The sequence below is a fragment of the Macaca thibetana genome, chromosome 4 (genome assembly GCF_024542745.1).
Source record: "Macaca thibetana thibetana isolate TM-01 chromosome 4, ASM2454274v1, whole genome shotgun sequence".
NCBI lineage: Eukaryota > Metazoa > Chordata > Mammalia > Primates > Cercopithecidae > Macaca > Macaca thibetana.
The window spans coordinates 44,667,059-44,692,971 of NC_065581.1; the positions used below are offsets into that span (position 1 = coordinate 44,667,059).

The 25,913-nt window shown below is 49.0% G+C and overlaps 1 protein-coding gene across 28 annotated transcripts in view; it reads right to left on the bottom strand.

The window, feature by feature from the left end:
* MRPS18A (mitochondrial ribosomal protein S18A) overlaps nt 1-25,913 on the bottom strand; it is a 564,209-nt gene that overhangs the window by 53,529 nt on the left and 484,767 nt on the right. Inside the window, exon 1 of one of the 28 annotated variants that reach the window (XM_050787014.1) lies at nt 4,933-4,937. The exons of the other annotated variants lie outside the window; for them this stretch is intronic. The gene's annotated coding sequence lies outside the window, so the exon portion shown is untranslated. Of the gene's footprint in view, nt 1-4,932; nt 4,938-25,913 lie in introns of those variants that run through there. 28 annotated transcript variants of the gene reach the window in all.

Here is a 25,913-nt window from a genome sequence, read left to right on the forward strand (position 1 = left end):
CTAGAGCCCAAAGGCCAGGGAAGGTCTGGGGGCACCAGAGCAGGCAGCAAGAGTGGGAGCTGGAGCCAGCAGGCCCTGAGAGGAGTGCACCTGGTCCTGAGACCCCTTTTTGGGGATGACTACCTAGGCTGCTTGAGTGGAAAGAGGATGGGGGTATTATCTTTCCCCTTGCTGGAGGTGACTTCAAGCAGGACCAAAGCCTGTTTGCTGAGCTGGAACCCTAGAGTCTGTTAAGGCCAACTTGAGTTTGGTAAGTAGATGATCCCAGAATTTTAAGACAAAGAGGAACACAGAGCCACAGAGCTGAGATGAAGGTAGCGGAGGGCAAATTTCCACGTTGGGAGTGAGGCTCACTTAGAGAAGCTGATGAGTCTGAGGTGGTAGGTCTCATCGGGTTCATCTCTTATGAAAAGCGACTGCAGTAACTTGACCTGTGAAATGGGGGATAATCTCATGTAAAATATTAAGTTCATTCATTCATTCACCAACAAAGTTTATTGAGTGACTACCATATTCCAGACACTGGAACTTCGGCAGTAAAAAGGCAGCCTCAGTTCCTGCCCTCTTGGAAATTGTGTTCCATTGGAGAGAAAGACAATGAACCAATTTTTATATGAAAAATGATTTCAGGTCAGGCGTGGTGGCTCACACCTGTAATCCTGTAAGCACTTTGGGTGGCCGAGGTGGGTGGATCATGAGGTCAGGAGTTCGAGACCAGGCTGGCTAACATGGTGAAACCCCATCTTTACTAAAAATGCAAAAAATTAGACGGGCATGGTGGCGTGTGCCTGTAGTCCTAGTTACTAGGGAGGCTGAAGTGGGAGAATCATTTGAACCCAGGAGGCAGAGGTTGCAGTGAGGCAAGATCGCACCACTGCACTCCGGCCTGTGTGACAGAGCGAGACTCTGTCTCAAAAAAAAAAAAAAAAAAAAAAAAGATTTCAATACAAATGTGAGAAGTGGCGAAGGGACGCACAGGTTAAGTTGCTATGCTCTGACAGTTTATCACAATTGGACCTGCCTGAATCTGTGTGATCCAGGAAGGCTTTTCAGAGGAAGTGACATTTAAGCTGAAGTTTACGGGGATGAGAGCAATGTGTCAGGATTAGCTTCAGCTGTAAGTAACAGAAAAGCCCCAAAATAAGAGTGGTTTAAACAAGACAGAAGTTTAATTTTCTTCCATAACTGAAGCCCAGAACTGGGTGGTCCAGGGGTGATGGAGAATCTCTATAGTCGTCACAGGTTCCAGGCTCCCTCTAGCTAAACCCGTGGCTCCCCCATTCTCACATACTCAGCTTCCATCTCAGTCCAGAATGGGTTTTCCAGCTCCAGCCATTATGTTCACAGACCAGTCAGCAGGAAGGAAAAAGGGGAGAGAGAAGAAGAGGATATGCCCCTTCCTTTAAGGACACATCTTTGTAGGTGGCACACACCATTTCTACTCATAGACTTTTGGCCAGAGCTCAGCCACATAGTTCTCCTAGCTGCAAAGGATGCTGGGGAATTTGTCTTTATTCTGGGCAGCCATGGGCCTATTACTAAAGAAGAAAGGGAGATAGCTAGACATCTATGCCACAAGGAACTATCCAGGTGAAGATGGGAGTGCTAGAGTTGAGATTGCTAGGGTGAGGGCCTGGCATGTGCAAAAGTCTTCAGGCAGACAGGACACTGAGAATGACTCAAGGATCCCAGGTTCTGCTGTGACCAGTGGAGTGGCTGGCAGTTGCATTTGCTAAGCTAAGGGACCTCAAAGAAGGAGCAAGTTTGCTGACCAGGATGAGTTAAGTTTGAACCCGTTGAGTTGAAGGACCTGTGAATCATCCATGTAGAGAGGCTCATGGATATGTGGGTCTGGACTCAAGAGACAGGTCTGGGGTAGAGGTCTATCCTGGGCATTGTAGGCATACTGGTGGCAGCTGCAGCCATCAAAGAGGGGGAATGAGAAGGCCCAGGGAGCAGTGAAGAGAAGAGAAAAAGCCCAGGGCACAACCTTGAGAACGCTGGGAGCATGCTCACCCTCATTTTGAGTTTCCCTTTTGGGGTATTGTCTCTCCTCCATCTTGTGGGATGAAAAACCAAATGATCTACTCTCCTATTCTAGAGCTGGAAGGATCTCTGGAGACTCATTGCACCCGGCCTTCCCTTTCACCTCCATGGGGCAGCCGAGGGGTGGCCATCTGGTCAGACTCTTGGGTCTGGGCATCTTGAGCATCCTGACACTGGGATGGAAGGGGCCTTTGGAGTTCAGCCAAGTTACTTCCGTCTGGTTTCCAGCTAGGTAATCCAGACTCCCAGTTGATTCTCTGACCTAGCTCCTTAATATTTTTCCGGTGAATTCTTTTGTTTTTTATTTTTTTTCTTATAAGTGCCAGAGGTGGTTTCTGTTACTTGCAAACAAAGAGGAGCCAGTGAAGGAAAATAAGATGGACAGGACTTCAGAGGGGCAGGAAGAAAGCCGAAAACCGGGAGCTAGGTTTTACAAAAATAAGCGAAAGAGTATATCTTGAAGAAAGGAGTAGCCAGTGGCGTCAATTTTTATTTAGAGAGTGTCCAGTACGTCTGTATAAGCATGGGAGAAAAAGGCAAGAAGGAAACACAGCTGTTAACAATGAGGAATAATGGGGGGAGGCTTCGATAGATCTTTGTTTCAAAGGACAGGAACCCAACTCATACTTGCTTGAGACAAAAACAACAACAAAAAAGTAATTTATTGGCTTATATCACTGAAGAGTCCAGGGGTGAGTCTATCTTTGGCACAGCCCGGACAATGTCTGCAGGGCTTGGTCTCTGCTCTCCTCTGTGTGGGCTTCCTTCTCCTGCATGTTCTCCTTAGGCAGTACTCCTGGAAACTCTTGGAATACACATACCCATTTAGCAACTTCGGAGGGAGCAGAAAGCCATTCTTCTTCCCAGTGGCTCCAGTAAAATTCCAGGATTGACTCTGATAGGCCTGGTTTGGTCATGTGTCCTTCCTGAACCAATCGCTATGGATAGGACTTTTTTTTTTTTTTTTTTTTTTTCCCTGTGCTTGAGTGGTCTGAATCTTCCCACGGAGACAGGGGGATGGAGTCATTTCCATCCAAGCCACTTTTACTGAGAGTGTAGGGATTGCCCAAAGTAAATCAAGACACTATTATCAGAAGAAAGAATGGGCCCGGGGGATGAAAACCCAATCTGTGTCCCCATTGACTGGGGGAAGGGTATAATGACTGGCTAGGTCTGCTCACAAGGCCATGCTTGGAGGACATGAGGCAAGGCCACTTGAGTCATGCTTCCCTGAAACCATGGACACTGGGCAGACAAAACTACACTTGAACACTGTAGGTGGGCAGAAGCAAGAACAGCAAAATAGCACAGGGAACGAACGGGTGGGTTCAAATCCAGAAATCCAGATTTGAATCTGAGCTTTGCCATTTGGTAATTTTTAAACTTCTGAGCCTCAGTTTCTCATTGGAAAACTGGGTCAATGCAGGAACAGTGCCTGTAGACTTCTTACGAGAATTAAATGGAATACTCGACATAAACAATTTAGCTCTGTTCCTGAAAAAGCCAATGAATGTTTGCTGTTATGATAGTGGTCTTGAACTTCCATGGGGGTGACTGTGCCCTTGATAAATGGTCAGGTTGTCCTCGGAGCCCTCTTCCTCATGCCATCAGGGCCTCCCCAGCACAGGCATCAGAACTCACTAACATGTTGCTCAATCAAAGCCTGGCCAGATTCCAACCCCAGGCATGAAGGAAAGAGTAGGGGATTTGGTGTTCGAGTGTGGTCACGGTGGGTCCTGATGGGGCTGGGTCAAGGCTACTGGGGAAGAGGCTGGAAGGGCCAGGGATTGGCAAGGAGGAAGGTGAGGAGTAAGGGGAGGGGTGATTTTGGCCAGAGCCAGCAGGGGTCACTGTAGATCTAAGTAACTTCAGGGAAGCGGCAGGGCCACCCATGGGCCCTCCCACATTACTACCTGCCTTCATAACTGGGATACAGGTCTTGGACCAGTTCTGGTCAGAGGGTTTGGGATTGGACTCACACAGTGGGAGGTGGCTGCCTAGGGCATCTGCCCTTGGTGTCCTCCCGGGCCTAGGCTGTCTCTCCTCCACGGAGGCTCTTCACCAATGGGGTGTGGGCCTGGCATGCCACCGGACTCTGGGTTCCAGCAGTGCCTAGTAAGTGTATCTTGAGATGCTCCCCTATAAAGAACTCTGAGATTAAATGGGTTTCCTTGTCTTGTCCCTCCTCTCTGAGGGTTGTGGCCCAGATTCTCACGTTAGAGGCTCAGAGAAGTCCCGCAGTCAAGAAAACCTGTTAGACTGTGTTTAACTCAGGTTTCCTGTGCTTATTTGAGCCCTTTTGCCACAACACAGTTAGGGAAAGCTGGCTTAAGGGTGGAAGAGGGGGCGTGCTTGATACATTAACCTTCCCCAAGAGCATTTGGCCTCCAATCACACTCCCTCCTCCACCCATTGCAAGTAGTGTGTGACACATGTCTGGTGTAGAAAAATGGGAGAAAAAACTACAAAGAAGAAAGTTACCCATCCCCCGCCTCCTGCTCCTTAGTCCCTTCTCAAAAGAGCTCTGGCCTCTGTCCTCGGTCTTCCTAGAGAAAGGGCGATGATGGGGCTCCCCTCAAGGCACACGCACACCCACTTCTACTGGGGAGAAGCCCCGTGAGGAAAGGGCCCTTTTAGAGGTCATCTCATCCACCCCTCTGTCTCCTCTCTGCGCAGATTCTTGCTTCCCTCTCTTGCTGACATTCCCAGAGGAAGGGAGACGGTGGTGGGGGTTTGGAGGGTGCTGAGGGGCACGGAGTGCAATTTGATATATAGATCATCAGGGTGGAAGGTGAGCTTCCTTTCTAGGTGGGGAAACAGGCTCAGAGAGGGACCATGACTTACTGGGATTTCACAATGAGCCAGTGGTGGAGCCCACAGATCCTGGCCCCAGACCAGGCACCCTCCTCCCCCGTAACCCCCATCCCCAGCTGTCAATGCCAAGAGGCTGGAGAGGGCCCTGTGCCCTCCGAACAAGGCTGCGGTTTCTTCTGTGGGACTGTGGAGCCACCCAGGGTGTGTGGGTGCTGTGCGCGCGCACCACAGTTGTGTAACAGGCTCTGGGGCGTGTGCACGAGCTCAGTAACCTGATGCAACAGGGAAGTTGTGGTCCCGTGAGCTGGGGTGTGGGCGCTTGGCCGGTGCCCAAACCACAAAGAGTATTTGACTTGTGGCTGTGGAGGCCAGGCATGGGGGTCGCACAGTTGTCTACGTCAGGGCTTGTCTATCCTTGGTTGCCCACATCCTGGTCCCTGTGGGCGCAGGGCTGGGAATGGGGCTGCCTGGCCAGGTGACACTGTGGAGGAGGGGTTGGGGCCTTGCCCCTTCCTCATCCTGTTTGCCAGGATGCCTATTGTGACGAGGGTAGGGGGCAGGCGGGGCTTCCTCCCTGTGATTCCATCTCTTCCTGGCTGTAACCCCCCAACCCAGTTCTGCACCCTGCTCTCTCCAACAATCCTGGAGCCCTCACCACAGAGCCAGGTCATTTTGCACAGCAGTATCTGCCTCTCACTCCCTCCACCCCGCTGAGTCCCACAGCCCTGCCCTCCCTACATAATAGGCTTTCCTGCGCACCCCAAATTGGGAGAAGCAGAACGGGGGAGGAGAAGAAGAGTGGCCACTTTGCAGCCAGCCCAGATGCTGACTTTCTGCTGCCACTTCTGAACTGAGTGACTGAGAAAGATCGCTGTTTCTTCTCAGCCTCCGTGTGCTCATCTAAGAGGTGGGGGCAGTGATACTCCTCGCTGAGAGTGGTGGAAAGATAGTGTGCTCCTGTGAACAGGAGCCCTGAACTCTTGAACTCTAGGGTCTAGGAAAGAACCCCATGAAGGGGAGTTGCCCCTTCATTCTGCTCCGTGTGGATTGAGTGTTAGGGTACCCGCCCTCCTCCCAACCCCCCAGCATTTCTATCACCAGACAGGGTGGCAGGCACTTTGGAGAGCCAGGATCCTGGGAGGAGGTGGCCCATGAAAGCAGGCCCTATCCTGCCTGCCCGTGGCCACCTGTGTACCCTCTCTCCCATCTTGTCCACAGGGAAGTGGGGCACATGCATTTCTTCTGCCCCTTTCCACTTGCTCCAGCCCTTCAGAAAGGTAATATCCTTGGGGGTGACCAGTGGGTTCCCGGGATGCAGGGTTAGGTGATGCAAGGAGGGCATCTATGTCCAGTGTCCTGACTTTCTTCCCTGGCTGGGCTATACCTGGCACCTTGGGGCTCCTCTCTGGTGCTCCCAGGGTGCACTGGATCTAAATTGCTTTATTCTGCACTAACCACCTGATGTTTTAATGATCTGTTTATGCATCTACTTAAAAATAAAAAATGATGCACTTTGGGAGGCCAAGGCGGGAGGATTGCTTGAGTCTAAGAGTTTGAGACCAGCCTGGGCAACGTTGTGAAACCCCCATCTCTACAAAAAATAAACAAACTAGCCAGGTGTGGTGGTGCACACCTGTAGTCCCAGCTACTCAGAAAGGCTGAGGTGGGAGGATCTCTTGAGTCCAGGCAGTCAAGGCTGCAGTGAGCCGTGATCATGCCACTGCACTCCAGCCTGGGTAACAGAGTGAGACTCCTCTATTCCACCTTCCCCTGCCCTCGGAAAAATAAATAATTGATGACACTTACATAGTGCTCACTATGTTCCAGGCTTCACATATGCTAACTCATTTCCCCCCACAGTGGAGATGATATGATTGTTCTCCTTGAGGAAAATGAAGCCCAGAGAAGGCAAGTGCCCTGCTCAAATTTAATTCACTTGTGTTGTCTAACCTCAGTCACTGTCCTATCACCCTGTTTTATTTTCTTCAGAGCCTTGCTTGGAAAAACAGTGGTCTATTGATGTGTTTGCTTGCCCATTGTCTGTCTCATAGACAGCATGAGACATCGCCTCATAGAGAGCAAGCTTCCTGTGGGCAGGGCCTTCATCTTTCTTGTTCACATTCCCAAAGCCTAACAGATGCTTTGAAGAAGCTCAGTGAATATTTGTGAAAAGAATGAACCACTGGCCCACTGAATGGAGACTCCTCGAGGGTGCACTCTGTGATTATTCATTTCTGTTACCCCCACACTTCCTAGCACAGGGTCTGGCACAGACACAGAGCTCAGTAAACTGTTTGCTGAGTGAAAAAATGAATGACTGAATGAATGGAAAAAAATTCCAGAGGACTCAGTTGCTGTCGCTGTTCCTTCCAGACTCTGGGAACTAGTGGAAAGTCTTCACCCACAGGAGATGTGGGAGAATATTCTTTCTGGATCTATGTTTTGGTTTCTCTGTGTGATTTGGTATGTGTGCACAGAGTGGGTACACAGGGCAGAAAGCATGAGAAAAAGATTGGAAACAAAATAATCTCTGGGAAATGACTCCTTGAATAATTACTTCATGTCCAAAGGCAAGAGAAGATAGAAACAGAATGTGTATGTGTGGGCTCAGAGGAGGCCCCTAGTAAGTGTTTGATGAATGAGTGAGTGAGGCCTTTGAAGAAAGGCCCGGGCCATGATTTTCTTTGTAGTCCCAGACCCTAGGATGGGCCCAGATTAGAATATGATATGTTTGCTGAATGAATGAATGAGCGAATAAATGAATGCACACATGAGCACAAAGGAGCATGGAAATGGGTGGAAAGGGTGAGTGCTGCAAAGGACCTCAGAGCGCTGGTGAACCAGACCAGGGACAAAGAGTCCAGCCTTGGTCCTTTGCCCATGAGTCAGGGTCTGAAAGTAAGGAAGGGATCTGGTGAATACTTAAAGCCTGATTTCCCAGTCATTCTTTCCAGATGATCTGTGTGGGGTATTGTGCAGAGACTAATAATAATTGTAAAAAACAATAAGAGCTCTGCCAGGTACAGTGGCTTACACCTGTAATCCCAGAACTTTGGGAGGCTGAGGCAGGTGGATTGCTTGAGCCCAGGAGTTTAAGATAAGACCAGCCTGGGCACTGTGGCGAAATCCTGTTTCTACAAAAGATAGAAAAATTAGCCAGATGCGGTGGCCCGTGCCTGTAGTCCCAGCTACTCAAGAAGCTGAGCCTGAGGAGGTTGAGGCTACAGTGAGCCATGATTATGCCACTGCACTCCAGCCTGGGTGACAGAGGGAGACCTTGTCTCAAAACAAACAGACAAGCAAACAAACAATTAGAGCTCATATATATCGAGCACATACTATGTGCCAGGTTCTACTCCAAGCTCTTTACTTGTTTTCAGTCATATCATCCTTTCAGCAACCACATGAAGTAAGTATTTTTCTCGTTTTATAAAAAAGGAAACTGAGGCACAGAGATGGGCAATGTCCTCCACGATCACATAGCTAGCCAGTGAACACACAGTCATTGCTCAGGCTTGCTGGGGACAGCAGCAGCTGCCCACCTGTGTGCCTGGGGGAAGGTGCTTTGTGCTTGGGTCTTGCTCTGGTTCTATCACCTCTCCAGGCCTCAGACCTTCATTTGTAGACTAGGAACATAACATTTTGATGTTCTGGGACATGGAAGTCAGAGGACTTTGTAAGTTATAAAGGTTTACCAGGATCTTTTAATGGAAATTTCCTCCTTATCATCATGAATCACCATCATCTTCATCATGATCATGATCATGATCATCTCTAGACCTGGCCTCCTGCCATTAATATGCCAGGCTGGGCTGCAACCCTGGAAATCCTGGTAAGACAGACAAACTTACTTCCCACTCAGGGATAATTATTATCTAATTTGGCTTCCACTTATCTCTTATTTCCATTTTTCTTTTCTACCTTCTAAGCCTTGACTCAACTCCAGCCCCAGCTTCTCTTTCCTCAATTATTGGTCTCCCAGCCTCTGGGCTTTTCCCCACCCCTATTAACTAATTTGCTGAATATGTAAATCAAAACTTGTTACTCTCCTGGTCTTGTGCCAAGAACCAACTCTAAACTCTTTTTATGAGATGAAAGGCATTGGTAATGTGGTCCCTGGAAACAACTCTTTTGCAGTCACCCCCAATGCCCTCCAGCCATGCCACATGGCTGGCAATTCCTGTAATAGGGTATTATTTTCATGTCTCTTTGCTCTTACCTGTGCTGTTCCCTCTGCCTATCAGGTTCTTTCCAAATTTGTCTCCATAGTGAATTCCCACGTATTCATTTTACCATTCAGAACAAAAATGGCATTATTGTTTTTCCCAGTTATAAGAGTGAAGAACACTCATTGTAAATAATTCAAACACTATAGAATAAACTAGAAAAAAAAGGAAATGTTTCTTCTTCCCATAGTTTCAACAATTGGAGATAACCACTGTTAAAATACTATGGTTAAAATCATGAATGTTTTTCTATGCATATATACACATATATCTTTAAATATGTATAAATACATACATATTTGCAAACATGAGATAATTCATTCTATATGGTAACCTACTTTTTGCCCTGAGTAAAATATTTTGAGTGTCTTTTCCTGTGAATAAGTAGTTTTACATAATAATTTTTTGTTCTTCAACACTGAATTCCAATTCAAATGTTTATTCTCCTGGAAGGCTCTCCTGGTTTCCTACTTCCCTCCCAGTCCCCACCCACAGTGCCCCGCCTCCGAGGACTCATCGTACCTTATACCTCTTTCTTTGAAATCTTTGCCAATTATAAGGTCATTAACTGATTTAAAAGGCAAATGCGTAAAACAATAATTATAAATCTACGTTAATGGGCACACAAGGTATAAAGATGTAATCTATAAAAATAATAATATAAAGGGGGAGGAATGGCTAGGTAAAGGAGCAGAGGCCGGGCACAGTAGCTCATGTCTGTAATCTCAGAACTTTGGAGGCTGAGGCATGAGGATCAATTGAGGCCAGGAGTTTGAGACCAGCCTGCATAGCATAGTGAGACCCCATTCAACAACAACAACAACAACAACAACGAATTTAAAATTAGCTTGGCATGGTGGTGCATGCCTGTAGTCTTAGGTACTTGGGAGGCTGAGGCAGGAGAATCACTTGAGCCTAGGAGATTGAGGCTGTGATTGTGCCACCACTCCAGCCTGGGTGACAGAGTGAAACCCTGTCTTTAAAAAAATAAGTAAGTAAGCTGGGATGGTGGCTTATGCCTGTAATCCCAGCACTTTGGGAGGCCAAGGTGGGTGGATCACCTGAGGTTGGGAGTTCGAGACCAGCCTGGCCAACATGGTGAAACCCCATCTCTACTAAAAATACAAAAATTTTAGTATAGTGGTGTGTGCCTGTAATCCCAGCTACTAGGGAGGCTGAGGCAGGAGAATCGCTTGAACCTGGAAGGTGGAGGTTGCATTGAGCTGAGATTATGCCACTGTACTCCAGCCTGGGTGACAGAGTGAGACTCCATGTCAAATAAATAAATAAATAAATAAATAAATAAATAAATAAATATTGTAAAAAAGGAGCAGAGCATTTCTATACTATTGAAACTAAGTTGGTATTATTAAAACTAAATTGTTGTAAAGTTAAGATGTTAATTGTAATCACAAGGTAACTAAGACAATGACTAAAAAATATACAAAAAAGGAAAGAGAAATGAATCAAAATGGTACACTAGAAAAAAATCAACTAAATACATAAAAGGTAGTAATGGGGGAATTGGGGATCAAAAACACACAAGCATACAGAAAAACAAATAACTAAATGGAAAGAAGTAAATCATTCTTTATCAGTAATTACATTAAATATAAACGAGTAAAATTCTCTTACTAAAAGGCAGAGATTGGCAGATTGAATAAAAAAATGATACACTGTCTACAAGAGACTCATTTTAGACATAAGAGCATAAAGTGATTGAAAGTAAAAGGATGGAAAAAGATATCCAACGCAAATAAATAGTAATCCAAAAAGAGCTGGGATAGCTATATTATTGCTACACAAAATAGATATTAAGTCAAAAAAGTCCACCAAGAAGATATAACAGTTATAAACATATACATACCTAAAAACATATATATACCTAAACCCAAAATATATGAAGAAAAAATGGACATAATTAAAGGGAGAAGTAGACAGTTCTAAAATAATACTTGGAGACTTCAACACCTCACTTTCAATAATGGATAAAACAATCAGACAGAGAATCAATAAAGAAATAGACAACTGAACAATGCCATGAGTCAGTTATATCTAACAGAAATATATAGAACACTTCAATCAACAATAGCAGAATAAGCATTCTTCTCAAGTATACATGGAACATTCTCCAGGGTGGACCATAAGTTAGGTCACAAGATAAATATTATTAAGTTTAAAAAGATTAAAATAATATATTTTCAGTCACAGAGGGATGCAACTAGAAATCAACAACAGAAGGAAGATAATGATTTTAGAAATATGTAGAATTCAAACAACACACTCTTAAACAACTAGTGGGTCCAAGAAGAAATCACAAGGAAAATGAGAAAACACTTTGAGAAAAATGAAACGAAAACACAACATACCAAGACTAATGGAGTACATCAAAAGTAGTACTCACAGAGAAATTTATGGCTGTAAATGCCTACATTAAAGAGAAGAAAAATCTCAAATCAATAACCTAACTGTACACCTTAAGGAACTAGAAAAAGAAAAGCAAACTAACCCTAAAACTAGCAGAAGGAAGGAAATAATAAAAATTAGAGTAGAGCTAAACAAAAGAGATAATAGAAAAACAATAGAAAAAACAAACAAAACCAAACATTGGTTCTTTGAAAAGGTCAACAAAATTGACAAACCTTTAGCTAGATTGACTAAGAAAAAGAGAGAAGACTCAAGCTACTAAAATCAGACATGAAAGTGGAGACATTACTGTTGATTTTATAGAAACAGAAAGGATTGCTGGGTGAGGTGACTCACACCTGTAATCCCAGCACTTTGGGAGGCCAAGGCGGGCGGATCACAAGGTCAGGAGATCAAGACCATCCTGGCCAACATGGTGAAACCCCATCTCTACTAAAAATACAAAAAAAAAAAAAAAAAAATTAGCCGGGCATGGTGGTGGGTGCCTGTAGTCCCAGCTACTAGGGAGACTGAGGCAGAAGAATGGCATGAACCTCGGGGCAGAGCTTGCAGTGAGCCGAGATTGTGCCACCTCACTCCAGCTTGGGCGACAGAGTGAGACTCTAGCTCAAAAAAAAAAAAAAAAAAAAAAAAAAAAAAAAGAAATAGAAAGGGTTGTAAGATAATACTATGAACAATTACATACCAACCAATTAGATGACTTAGATGAAATGGACAAATTCCTAGAAACACAAACTACCAAAACCAACTTAAAAGGAAATAGAAAATTTGAATAGAGATATAACAAGTGCAGAGATTGAATCAGCAATCAAAAACCTCACAACAAATAAAAGTCCAGGACTAGATGTCTTCACTGGTGAATTTTACCTAACATGTAAAGAAAAATTGACACCAATCCTTCTCAAACTCTTCCAAAACATTGAAGAGGAGGGAACCTTTCCAACTCATTCTGTGATGCCAGCATTACCCTAATACCAAGCCAGACAAAGACACTACAAGAAAACTATAGGCCAATATACCTCAAGCACAGAGATGCAAACATCCTCAACAAAAAAACTGGCAAACCAAATTTAGCAGCATATTAAAAGGATTATACACCATGACCAAGTAGGATTTATCCTCAGAATGTAAGGATGGTTTAACATACAAAAATCAGTCAATGTAATGTACCACATTAATAAAATTAAGGAAAAAAGAACCACACACGATTGTTTCAGTTGATACAGAAAAAGCATTTGAGAAAATACAAAAATTTCTTGATTAAAAACACTTAATAAACTAGGAATAGAACTTCCTTAACATGAAAAAGGTTGTGTATGAAAAACCCACAGCTAACGTTATATTCAATGGCAAAAGACTGAAAGCTTTCCCCCTATAATCAGGGACAAGAAAAGAATGCCTGTTTTTGTCACTTCTATGCAACATAGTAATGGAAGTTCTAGCCAGAGCAATTAGGCAAGAAATAAAAGGCACCCAAATTGGAAAGAAAGAAATAAAATGATCTCTGTTTGCAGACGATATGAATCAAATACCTAAATTTAAGAGCTAAAACTGTAAAAATCTTAGAAGAAAACATAGGTGATCCAGGTGTGGTGACTCATGCCTGTCACCCCAGCATTTTGGGAGACCGAGATGGGAGGATTGCTTGAGCCCAGGAGTTTGAGACTAGCCTGGGCTGTATAGTGAGACCTCATCTCTACAAACGAAACAAAATGGGAAAATCTTCAAGTCCTTGGATTTGGCAACGGTTTCTTTAGTATGACACCAAAAACAAAGGCAACAAAGGAAAAATATAGATAAATTGGACTTCATCAAAATTAAAAACTGCCACTAGAATGTACACTTAAAATAGTTAACATGGTGACTATTTATGTCATACATATTTTACCATAATAAAAAAGGTGAAAAAGAAAATAAAACAACCTAAACTAGGAAACACCTCATAACCCCCCAAATCCAATTTAAATGTTTATTGTCCTAGAAGACTCTCCTGGTTCTCCCTTTCCCCTTCAGCCCCTGTCCACCGTGCCCTTCCTCCAGGGACTCATTGTACCTCACACATCTCTTTTTGACCTTCCTACTTGTAAGGTCATTATCTGTTTACAAGTTGGTTACAAGTTGGCCCTGTCCCCCTATCCCATGATAACCCCCTCCAGGCAGTGTAGTCTGGGTTCCCATTTCCACTCTCCCTAAGGTTAAGTTCCTTAACCACTCTGGGCTGCTATATCCTCATCCTTAAAATAGGGGAGATGATGGCACCTACCTCGTAGGACTGTGGTGAGGAGTCAGCAAGGTCATGCACTAAAGGTCTTACTTAGAAGGATGCCTGCTACACAAGATATGCTCAACCAATGTTTGCTATTATTATATGGGCCTGGCGAAAGGCAAATGACTACACAGGTTGTAAAATGCTCAGTGACACTCCCTGCTCTCCTCTCTGCCATCCTTGGGGCTGTACATCCATTTCTGTACATACATATTTGAATGTCCAACACGGGGAGAGGAGGGAGCAAGGCCTTTGCACCTCTTTCCTGGCCCTGTCCTCTGATCCTGGCTCAATTCCCCTCCCTCCACACTGCGAGTTGGCCTGGGTCCCTGCTGTGCTGGAGTGGAAAAGATTAGACCAGCTTCCCTCCACCCTGTCCTTGGGGTGTTGTCCCCAGTGGCAGCAGAAGCCCCACTCTTCTCCCTTTTCTCTGGCTTTTGCCTGTCTCCAAAGTGGGCCTTTGGGTATACCCAAGTTGAGGAGGATGGGAAGAACCCAGATTTGGGGGTTAGAGTCAGCCACTGCTATCATATCAATCAGGGCCCTTTCATCAGCCGGAAACAGCTACATCCGGCTGCCCCAACAAGTCCAGACGGGGGTTCCCTGCCCTTCCCCAGCTTACCCTTCTTGCCCCCCTTCCCCAGCTGACAGTCACTCTCACCCTTTCCCGGATGTAAGGGACAGGCTGGGGCAAGCCAGGGACACACTCAGTTTCCCTTCCCTGCTGCCCCTCCCTGGCGTGACAACTACCTCTTCCCCCTCCTCCTCTCCCCACCCCACCCCTGCCCCAGCCCATCTGCCATAAGTCCCCAGGACCTGGCTAAGGCAGGGGCCTGGAGGGGGAAATCAGGAGTCTACCTGTGGCTGACTGATTGGGCCTGAGCTCCTCGGGCAAGGTGCTTCAATTAGAACCCTGGGACAGCAAGCCTGGGAGGGGGCCCAGAGCACAGAGAGGGAAGGGCACCAGCCTAGGGCCATACAGTGCAGAGCTGGGACCAGAACCCAGAGCTCTGGGTGCCTCCTTTTCTTTCCTTTATCCCCACAGCCTCAGTTTCCCTCTCTGTCTACTGTCTGGTAGGTCTCTAGACTTCCTTCGAGCTCTGATATTGTGGGACTGCTTGGAGCCCCTCTCTCCTCTCCCACTCCCAATTTCTCCCGGATAAAGTGCCCAGGTTTACTGGTGGGGTGGTTGGGGGTGGAGTGAGGGAAGCCTCACTTCTAGCAGGTTCAGGGAGCCTCTGTTTCAACAACATAATCCTCGCTGTTGACCAAGAGACCAGAGGCTATTGTGTGGGGGAGTGCCCGGTTTGGCAGTGGCCAGATTGTCTCTGCTTTGTTCACAGCTCAGTGCTCTGCCCACTGGACCATCCAGCCTGACATTTGACTTGCCAGCACCTGATTGTTCAAGGCAAACTCAAGGTGTGGGAAGGATGTGTAAAGATATGGAGGCAACAACCTGTGCAGGACGCATGGAGTCAGAAGTCAGGATTCCCAGCGAAGCAGGTTGGGGAAGGCCTGCTGAGCCATACCCAGAACCCAGGAATCATGGGGTCCAGACTGTGGTGTGCCCTGCTCTGGCCCCTTTCAAGGGTCCTGAAAGTCAGAGAAACCTTTCTCTTCCCTCTCTCACTTCTTTTTTTTTTGAGATGGAGTCTCACTCTTGCCCAGGCTGGAGTGCAGTGGCATGATCTCAGCTCACTGCAATCTCCACCTCCCAGGTTCAAGCGATGATTCTCCTGCCTCAGCCTCCCGAGTAGCTGGGATTACAGGTGTGCACCACCACACCCAACTAATTTTTGTATTTTTAGTAGAGGCAGGGTTTCACCACGTTGGCCAGGCTGGTCTTGAACTCCTGACCTCGGACGATCTGCTGGCCTCGGCCTCTCAAAGTGCTGGGATTACAGATGTGAGCCACCGTGCTCGGGTTTACTTATGACTGGCCTACTTGAAAGAGTAAAAGAGCCTTACTAAGGTCACAGTCCTAAAGTCTTCCCTCTTGCCCAGTGACATGGACTGAATTGTATCCCCTCAAATTCATATGTTGGAGCCCTAAACTCCAGCGTGATGGTATTTGGAGATGGGCTTTTGGGAGGTAATTGGGTTTAGATGAAGTCATGAAGGTGGGTTCCCCATGGTGGGATAAAGTGCCCCTATAAGAAGATACCAGAGAGTTTTCTGGGTCTCTCTCTCTCTCTCTCTCTCCATGTGAATGCAGTGAGAAGGTGGCTGTCTGCAAGCCAGGAAGAGGGGAGAATCCTCATCAGAAACCAAATTGACGAGCACCTTGATCTTGGACTTCCCAGCCTCCAGAACTATGAGAAATAAATATCCATCATGTAAGCCACCCAGTCTGTAGTATTTGGTTATAACAGCCTGAGCTGCCTGAAACAGACAGCATCGCCAGACAAGGCTGCAGGTGGGTGGAGGTAGGGAGGCTGTGGGAGCCCTGAGGGGTGCTCTGAACGTGCCAGGTTCTTCTCCTGGTTCTACCCTTCCCCCATGAGCGCATGACTCTAGGTGAGTCACTGGGATTTGGCCTCTCCGTCCGGACAATGGGTCCTCACCCTGCCCTCTCCGCTGCAGGTGGGTGTGGGAATCTCCAGGAAAGAGAAGGTGGGTCTCGGGGACAAGATGGTCCTTTAGCTTCTACCCATCCCTCACCCCAAGGCTGGAGGCAGCTGCTGCCACAAACACAATTGTCAATCAATCTGGAGTCAAAACACCTCCATCGCCAGAGAACATTTGACACAGGGGCAGGCAGGCTGTGGCCCTGCTCTCAGGGAGTTTACTGTTAGAGCCAGCCGGCCCACAGATGGGGCCAACAGAGCCCCAATTTAAACCCCAGGAGGAGGGGAAGAAGCCCCCCACAGCCACAGCCTACACTCAGTGGCTGGCCAGATGCATCTGCAAGTCCAAAGGCAGCTATGGCCCTTTGTCCTTCTCTTGTCTGTCTCAGCCCCTCCCTCACTGCTAGATGAAAGTCCTCTGCCTCCCACCAGGATGTGAGCACAGTGAGGCCTTGGGTGCTGCTATCCTGGGGCCTATCAGAGTGCCTGTACATGGGAGGTGCTCATCTGGTGAAGGAAGAAATGGCTGATGAAACTCAATTCTTGACTGCTTCCCTGTTTTCTCAACAAAGCCCCTCACCTGGGGCTTTGAGATGGGGAATATTATAAGGTCATGGGCAAGAGTGTTTTGGGAGGGATGTGGGGTACAAAAGAAGAGAGGGAAAGAGATGTACTTTCAACCAGACCATGGGTGAGAGGCAGATTTGGGTAGAAACTTCAGAGTAGAAGACAGGGGTGTCTAAGAGGTCCCCTGGAGCTGTGGGCCCCCTCCTCCCTGTGGCCTTCCAGTTGAAGCTGGAGGCTGTGGGCATGGAGTATCCTGAGGCACAAAAATTCCTCCACCACAGCCTTGCTGGCTCCCTGTCTGGTGTTGGTTTGAGGTGCCAGGGTTCTCCGTTTCAGAGAGAAACGGAGTGGTGCCTGAGGGCTTGGAGGGGCCGAGAGAGGCCCTGAGGCCAAAGGCCTTGTAGGGTGACATGGTGGGGGACACAGGAAGGTCTTGCACAATGGGTGATCCTGGGTGTAGAGGATGCCTTAGGCATTCCTTACCCCCACCCCTGCCCCTCACAAGAGGTTGCCAGATAAAATACAGGCTTCTCAGTTAAATATGAATCTCAGAGTCCTCAGCTCTGGGACTCCCTTCTGCATAGAGAGAACAAGCAACAAATAAATGTTTAGTATAAGCATACCTCAAATATTGCATAGGCCAATGGGTGTCCTGTATTTTCATTTGTAAAACTTGGCAACCCTACCCCAGTGTGCACCCTGGCCTTCATCAGGGACACCTTTCTCCATCCAGGCTGCCTGGCGTGGGGAAGGCCCGAGAGGCGGTGGGCCAGCCGCCTTGCCACAGGGGAGCTAGGAAGGGCCTGGGATGTGCAGGCTCCATGGCTGTTGCCCAGGTACAGGCAGTGGCTGTAGTGAGCGGTGAGGTGGGGCGTGTGTTTAATAGGGGAGGGGAGCTGGGCAGTGGCAGAGCCAGAGAGACAAGGGAAAATTTTTTTGTGGGTTCCTGTCTCGTTCCCTCCCCAGACTCACTGCCGCTGTGGGCCTGAGTCACCAGGAGAAGGGGATGGGACAGATAAAATTTTTCCACTCAGCCCCCAGCCCAGTAACCTGGCTCACCTGATCGACACCGCCCATTCAGAGGGAAATTCCAGGGCTAAATCCTGTCCGGAATTCTCTCTCTGGCCAGCCAGCCTGCAAAGGGGTTGGGAGCTCCCGAGGCTGGGAACATCTGCGGCAAGGGAACCGGCTCTGGAACTCCCTTCTGCGTAAAGAAGAGAGACAGAGGGAAAAAAAGAGAGAGAGAGAGAAAAAAAGAGAGAGAGAGAGAGGCCCTGCTGAGGGAGGGCCGATGTGGCCACAGCTGGGCCCACTGCGGGCTGGGCCTGGGAGCGGCGGGGATGTGAGAGGGAAGCTGGGGTTGTGACAACATGTACCAGATTTCTACTGAGACTCAGGGTCCAGCTGACACCAATTTAGACCGTCTCAGCCCCTGTGTGTGTGTGTGTGTGTGTCTGTGTGTGGTGTCTGTGTGTGTGACTGTGATGTGTGTGTGGTGTCTGTGTGTGTGGGGGTGTCTGTGTGTGTGTGTGTGTCTGTGTGTGGTGTCTGTGTGTGTGTCTGTGATGTGTGTGTGGTGTCTGTGTGTGTGGGGGTGTCTGTGTGTGTGTGTGTGTCTGTGTGTGGTGTCTGTGTGTGTGTCTGTGATGTATGTGTGGTGTCTGTGTGTGTGGGGGTGTCTGTGTGTGTGTGTGTGTGTATGTGTCTGTGTGGGTGTCTGTGGTGTGTGTGGTGTCTGTGTGTGTGTGCCTGTGTGTGTGGGGGGTGTCTGTGTGTATGTGGTGTGTCTGTGTGTGGTGTCTGTGTGTGTGTCTGTGGTGTGTGTATGGTGTCTGTGTGTGTGTGTCTGTGGTGTGTGTGGGGGTGTCTGTGTGTATGTGGTGTGTCTGTGTGTGTGTGCTCTCTGTGTGTGTGCCTGTGTGTGTGTGGTGTCTGTGTGTGTGTCTGTGGTGTGTGTGGTGTCTGTGTGTGTGTCTGTGGTGTGTGTGGTGTCTGTGTGTGTGTCTGTGGTGTGTGTGGTGTCTGTGTATGTGGTGTGTCTGTGTGTGTGTGCTCTCTGTGTGTGTGTCTGTGGTGTGTGTGGTGTCTGTGTGTGTGTCTGTGGTGTGTGTGGTGTCTGTGTGTGTGTGCCTGTGTGTGTGTGGGGGTGTCTGTGTGTATGTGGTGTGTCTGTGTGTGGTGTCTGTGTGTGTGTCTGTGGTGTGTGTGTGGTGTCTGTGTGTGTGTGTCTGTGTGTGTGTGCCTGTGTGTGTGTGGGGTGTCTGTGTGTGTGTGGTGTCTGTGTGTGTGTGTGCTCTCTGTGTGTGTGTCTGTGGTGTGTGTGGTGTCTGTGTATGTGGTGTGTCTGTGTGTGTGTGCTCTCTGTGTGTGTGCCTGTGTGTGTGTGTGGTGTCTGTGTGTGTGTCTGTGGTGTGTGTGGTGTCTGTGTATGTGGTGTGTCTGTGTGTGTGTGCTCTCTGTGTGTGTGTCTGTGTGTGTGTGTGCTCTCTGTGTGTGTGTCTGTGGTGTGTGTGGTGTCTGTGTGTGTGTGCCTGTGTGTGTGGGGGGTGTCTGTGTGTATGTGGTGTGTCTGTGTGTGGTGTCTGTGTGTGTCTGTGGTGTGTGTGTGGTGTCTGTGTGTGTGTGTCTGTGTGTGTGTGCCTGTGTGTGTGTGGGGTGTCTGTGTGTGTGTGGTGTCTGTGTGTGTGTGTGCTCTCTGTGTGTGTGTCTGTGGTGTGTGTGGTGTCTGTGTGTGTGCGTCTGTGTGTGTGTGCCTGTGTGTGTGTGGGGGTGTCTGTGTGTGTGGTGTGTCTGTGTGTGTGGTGTGTGTGTGGGTGCCTATGAGTGTGGGGGGGTGTGCGTGTGGATGCATGCTCTTCTTGCCACACTGCTGGTGGTTAGAGGGGCTGCAGTTACAGAGCTATTGCCGACATAAAGACCCCGTTCTTTAGCCCGGTCAGTGTTCAAGGCCCTTTGTGTGTACCTTCCCGTGGTTATCCGCTACTGCTCCCTTCTGTGCCCTGGGCTTGACTCCAGGTTCTCAAACTTAACAGTCTTCAGGAACTAGACAGGTAACTGGGGACAAGGGAAGTGGACTGGGGCCGAAAAGGATGGGGATGAGGTTGGGGCGATGGGAGGAGGTGTGCTACTCAACTTCTCAAAGGTTGTTGCATTTCTGGAATTTAAGACTCCAAAGCCCATCCTCCCACCCCCAGCCCATTGTTTACCTTCTGGCTGTGGTGATGGGCTGCGCCTTTTCCGAGGACTCCGTGCGGGCCAGTGCGGGTGGGTGGGACAGAACATGTCTGAGGACCGGATGTGGTCCACGGGGTGCCAGTTTGCAACCTTCTCATCCGGCCAAACTGTACTTTTTGCTGTTCCCTTGTATAGGACTCTCCTATATCTGCCTCTGTGCCAGAATCGGGCTCAAATTATGGCTCTGCTCATTTATTATAGCTATGTGGCTTTGGGCCTCAGTTTTCTCATCTGTAAAATGGATACGTTAATAGTATCCAAATCTGGTGGTAATATGAAGAATGAATGTGTTAACATATGCAAAGCACTGAGAAGTATGCCAGACACATAGCATCCAATAGGTATAAACCATCATCACTATTATTATTAGACGGTTCAAATGCTGCCTCCTCTGGGAAGCCTTCCCTAGTCCCACAGCTGGAATTCATCTCTCCCTCAGCTGAATTCCTACTGCACTCTTTCTGCCCTTGTGTTACAATTAGTGTCTACATGACTGACTCTCCTGTTGGAGTGTCACCTCTTGTCTTTATGTTTCTCAGTCATTCATTTAGCAGTTACTGACTGTCTTCAATAGCCAGGCATTGTGCCAGGGGGTAGGAGATATGATGGTGAGAAGATATGGCCCTTATCACTTGGCTCTGTGCCTAGGTTAGTGTTCACAGAGAGATTCTGGGCTTATGGTGACACTGCCTTCCTGCCACCTAGTGTCTCCTTGCATCCCTGTGGAATAGGCTGGGATGGTGGAGCCCAGGCTCAGCTGACAACCCCAAAGGCAGCTCCACCTACAATGTGATCCCACCACATTGGGAGGGACACAAGCAAATAGACACATGTCTCCTTGCCGGCCCTGTGTCCTCCAGGTGGGAACTGGGATAGTCCTGGCAGGTTGGGGACCAGCTCTGTGCCCATACCAGGTGGAGACTCCCTACTCCTGGATCAACCCCCAGCTCCTGTACTACTGCACCCCCAGAGACACTCCCTCAGCTCCAACCTCAGGATTCAGGCCTCAAATCCAAGATGTGACTGGGAGAGATAACTGAATTAGACATTTACAAGCTCTAGAGTCAGACTCCCTGGGTGTGACTCCCAGTTACTGGCCCCTTTGGGCCTCAGTTCCCCATAGAGGAATCATGTGAGTTAATACCTGGACAGTTCTTAGCATTCGTATGGGTCGTTTTCACTAGACGGGGGCGTAGGAGCCCCAGATTGGTTGCTGACCCACTCCTTACTCCCTGTGGTCAGGGGAGAGGGTGAGACACCTCTGAAATCTGCCTGCAGGGGCACGTGGTGTAAGACAGGAAGGAGGGACAGCTTTGTCTCCCAGACCCCCAGCTATGAGTGGGATCTTGAGCAGGCGGCTCAGGGAGGCCCTGGCTACAGAGTCCTGGTGGGGCATGGACAGGAGGGGCCTCCCACTTACACCCCAGCAGGATCCATCAGTGGGCCTCCCAAGGCAGTGGAGTGGGGAGGAGGTGCTGAAAGACTGGGCTTGGGAAGCCTAGCACGGGACCCCGGCCTCCCCTCCCCCACCGGGCCAGGATGAAAGCTCCCTTCTCTAACCCCTTAAGTCTCTGGTCTTGGTCCTCATTAAAAACTCTAATCCTCCAGCCCCCACTGCAGATGCAGAGGCCTCCACTCCCAGGTCTGGCAGGGAGGGGACAAGTCATAGTCTCTGTCCCTCTGCACAACCAGGCTGGGCCTAGGCACCTAAAGTAGTGGTCAGTGGGCATCTAGGGACCACTGGGACCCCAAGACACAGCTTCTGGGAAATGGAGGAGGGAGAAGACGGGCTTCTGAGGGGAGGAGTCCTGGGAAAAGAGGGATAGGAGGAGGAGGTGGTAGCAATGTCCTGACCAAGTGGGAGAGTCCCTGGCAAGAGACACTTCTCCCTTCCTTTCACCCTTGTCACCCCAGAAATCCCCTGCTGAGGGGTCCTCAGAGGGTAGTCCCAGGCACCCAGCTCAGGGCATCTCCACTGGAATGGAGCAACGAAGGCCCAGGATCCAGGCCAGGGGCCCTTGGGGCCTCAGTTTCCTCTGCTGTCCAATGGGGCAGATCACTTCCTCACTTGCTCCTGCCTCCCCTCCGGGCCAGCATGAGGGCAGAGGGAAAGGCCAAGAGGAACACATTTTGGCAGGTAAGCATAGCAAGTGCAGGAGGAGGCAGGGGTCAGCGTTTGCTAAGTGTTTGCAATTGGCTCTTGGTCCCTGTGGCCAAGTGCTGGCCTGCATTATTTCCACTGGTCCAGAGGTTCCCAGTGAAGTGTGGAGCAATCTCATTCCTTCCCTTTTACCTCCATTCCTCCCTGAGGCTGCCGAGAGCAGCTTCTCTAAGCCTTTCCCTTCTATACTGCATTAAAAGGGCTTTGTTGGGAGGCCCAAGGTTTTCCAGGTCTACCATTATCCCCCCATATCTACCAGGCCTCCTGAGTTGGGGATGCTGGGCTGGGGGCTGTTGGGAGCTCTGGGAAGGGAAGACAGCCTCCCAGGCTAATGGGCCAAGGCACAGCCTCTGTCCCCAGAAACCACGTTTGGAAATTAGAGAAACACACACTCTATATCATCCAGTGTTGGCTGAAAGGGGCAGGTGGTCCGTTATGTAGACCTCGTACATAACTGTATTTCATCAAAAGCGAGATGCACAATTAAATTACACACCACTAAGAAGGAAGACTGCTGCTAATTAAACTCTGACACAGTGCCTTTTTGTTATTGATCGCAGGGAACATCCTGATTTCAGAGATGTTAAATGTGGAAAATGTGTGTCAGAGAATCAAAATAAAGTTAAAAAACATTTCTATCAACATTTCTCTTGGACACATATTGTCCATAGTGTTCTGCATCTTGTAGTGTTTACTTAGAAGTGTTTACTGAAGTTTCTGAGATTAGGCATAAATGTATGATGTAAAAGATGATATAAGCCATTGGCACAGGACCTGGTATAAAGTAAACTGTCATTAAATATTAACTATTATTGCTGTTGCTATTATATGTACAAGGACTTTATATGTATATGAAAGTCCTTTGGCTCCCGAATCTTTCATTGTTCTAGAGGCTAAGGTCTGAGGACACCAGTGGCTAGAGTCAGAGGTGCCAGGAAAGCTGAGGAGGCAGCCTGGAGGAGGTGCTGTTCCATGTGTGAAGTCTGCAGTGTCCCTATAACCTTTGGAGGCATCAGAAGAAGCCTGAGCCCAAAGGCTACCTTTGCCAGTTCCCCAGAAAAGTGAGGACCCTGACTTATTACCCTTATGAGTCAATCAATCAATCATCCTATCAATCCACTCATTAAGACACTTATTGAACACCTGCACCGTGACAGTCACTGTGCTAAGTCCCTTCAGCAGCCCCCACCTGGCCCCTGCCCGTTAGGAGCATCCAGGCTCAGCTATTCGAACTGGCACATCAAAGGGGGATTGGCCCTGATCCCTCATCAGAGGCGTCTTTCCAGGGATCAGCCTGAAGATGTGGAGCTCCTCCCCTTCTCTCACCATCCCCAGTCTCACCCACAATAGGGGAAGGGATCTTCATTTCCTAGGCACTTCTAGGCCTTTGTAGAGCCTGCTCGCTCTGCCAGGATACTCTTGGTTCTGTGCTGTGCAAAATTCCTCTCTTTCAAAACAGGTTTCAAGCCCCTTCTCAGAAAACCTTCTTTGAAAACGTCTGTCCTCCACTCAGCTTTCCTGCCCTGTTTCTTAGTGCTCTCAGAATATAGTGTATACCCTGCAAATTGGACCCTCCTGTGGTCTGGGCTTCTTTCCTGCCTACCTGTCCCATCTCGTGTGGCCAGTCACCAGTTGTAAAAGGACAGGTGATCTGGCACTAGGATACTGACTCACCTTCAATTCATAGCATTTTACCTCCCAAATTTGTACGGTGTGCTATTGGGGAGCTGGGCACCGTGACAGGCGCTGGGGTGGCCCTGCCCTCAGAACCCTCTCAGCCTGCTGGGCTATAATGTCCCCCCACCTCCACCACATCACATCCCTCTTGCTTTGAATCCCAGCCTCATCCAGTGGGGACCTATGGTGTCTGTCCTTCATCAGACTGGGGTGCCCCCCTGAAGGGGGAACACTCTGTGGTGAGCTCTTGCAGGGGGCCCTTCGCTCCCCTCCAGCTGCAGAGCACCGGCTAACCTTGTCCTCACTCCCCTGCTACGCAAGCAGGCCCACGGTTGTTTATGGTTCAAGTGCAGACCCCAGGGGCCGAGGCCTCTCCAACACCCAGAAGTGAGCTGTCCCGTCCTCAGCTTTCCAAGAACAGGCTCTGTCGAGCACACATGGTTGTGAAATGATCCTGCTGAGCTCTCCAAGAGATGAGGCCATTTATGGGCTGAGTGGGCTGCCGTGGGCTGCCAAGGGTCAGGCTGGGGACCTGCGTGCATTGAGACTCTGGTCAGTCTCCTCTCTGCACACAGCCTCCAGGAGCAAGGGCTAGACACAGATGGACATTCTTCCCAAGTTTAATTTTGAATATGCTTAAATCATTTTAAAAGCAGTCTTGCCATATCAGGAACCCCAAATTAAACTCACACCTGTGTTCCTGCGGGATGGGGAGCTGAGGCCTTCCCACTAGGGCTTCTCCAAAGCAGAAGACACAGAGAGGAAATAGGCTTTCCAAGTCGGAGGGCAGGACAGGTTGCATAATTTGTGGACCCAGTGAAAAATGAACTATGAGTCCCATATTGTGCTGAGGAGGGGTCTGTGGCCTGAGAGGGGAAGGGCCCTGGCCTCTGCCGCCCTGGAAGGCAACATCATAGCTAGGAATGGAGCCTGCCGCTCCTACTCCTTAACCGGTGCTCACCCCAGGCCTGGCTGTGCCTGGAAGGCCTTGTTTCCATCCTGGGCCTTCACTTGCCTTCCCCCTGCTTATTCCTGGGCCTCCAAAAAGCTTCTCTGTGCCCCAAGCTCTCCTCTTCCAGGAAGTCTTCCTTTCCTGTTTGGTCAGTTTTACCTGCTGGCTAGTCCCATGCTTCTTCCCCTTTCCAGGCTCTCTCACAGCTTTGCCCTTGACCTTCTGAGCCTTTGTTTACTTTTTATGTGAGTGACAGAGAGCAGCCTCCTTCCTCCCTTGACCACAGTTCTTTGGGGGTCTCCTTCATCATACTAGGAGCTCTCTGAGGATAGGGCAAGCTCTCCCTTCAGACTGGGGGTCCCTGGGGTTGGAAGTCTTTCTTGGGACTCCCCCTAGGCTTCCCTCTGCAGGCCCAACGTTGCACTAGAGGGGTGACTGGGCCTGCTGTGGTGCCCACTTGGCTGTGTGTGTGCACACGTGTGTGTGTGTACACGTGTGTGTGTGTATTGCGTGGGGAGTGTTTGCTTCTAGTTTTCTGTCACCTTCCCTGTCCTTTCCTGATCAGATCCTCTGAGTGAGGCTGGTTAGGGAGATGGAGCTTGGAATGAGGGAGGAAGATGGGGCGGTATGGCACCCCAGCCCTACGCCCGGCCAGGGCTCCAGTGGAGAGTGGGCAGTGTGACCTCCTTTCTGGGCCTCCTGCTGGGGTGTGAGGGAGGAAGGCCGGTCTTGAGCTGGGGTCAGGGTGGAGAGGGGCAGCCTTTCAGCTGAGGTCCGTCACTCAGAGGCAGGGTCCGTGGCATTTGGCTGACCGGGGAGAAGGGAGGGAATGTGAGGAATAGGCTGACTCAGCAGTTGCCCCCTCCCAGTTCCGGGGACAGGCGCTGGGGGAGGACTGATTGCTGAGAACATGCAGATGGTGGTGGCAGTTCCTCTGGGTTGTGTCTTGAGGGGAGGGCTGGGGAGAGATAGGAGT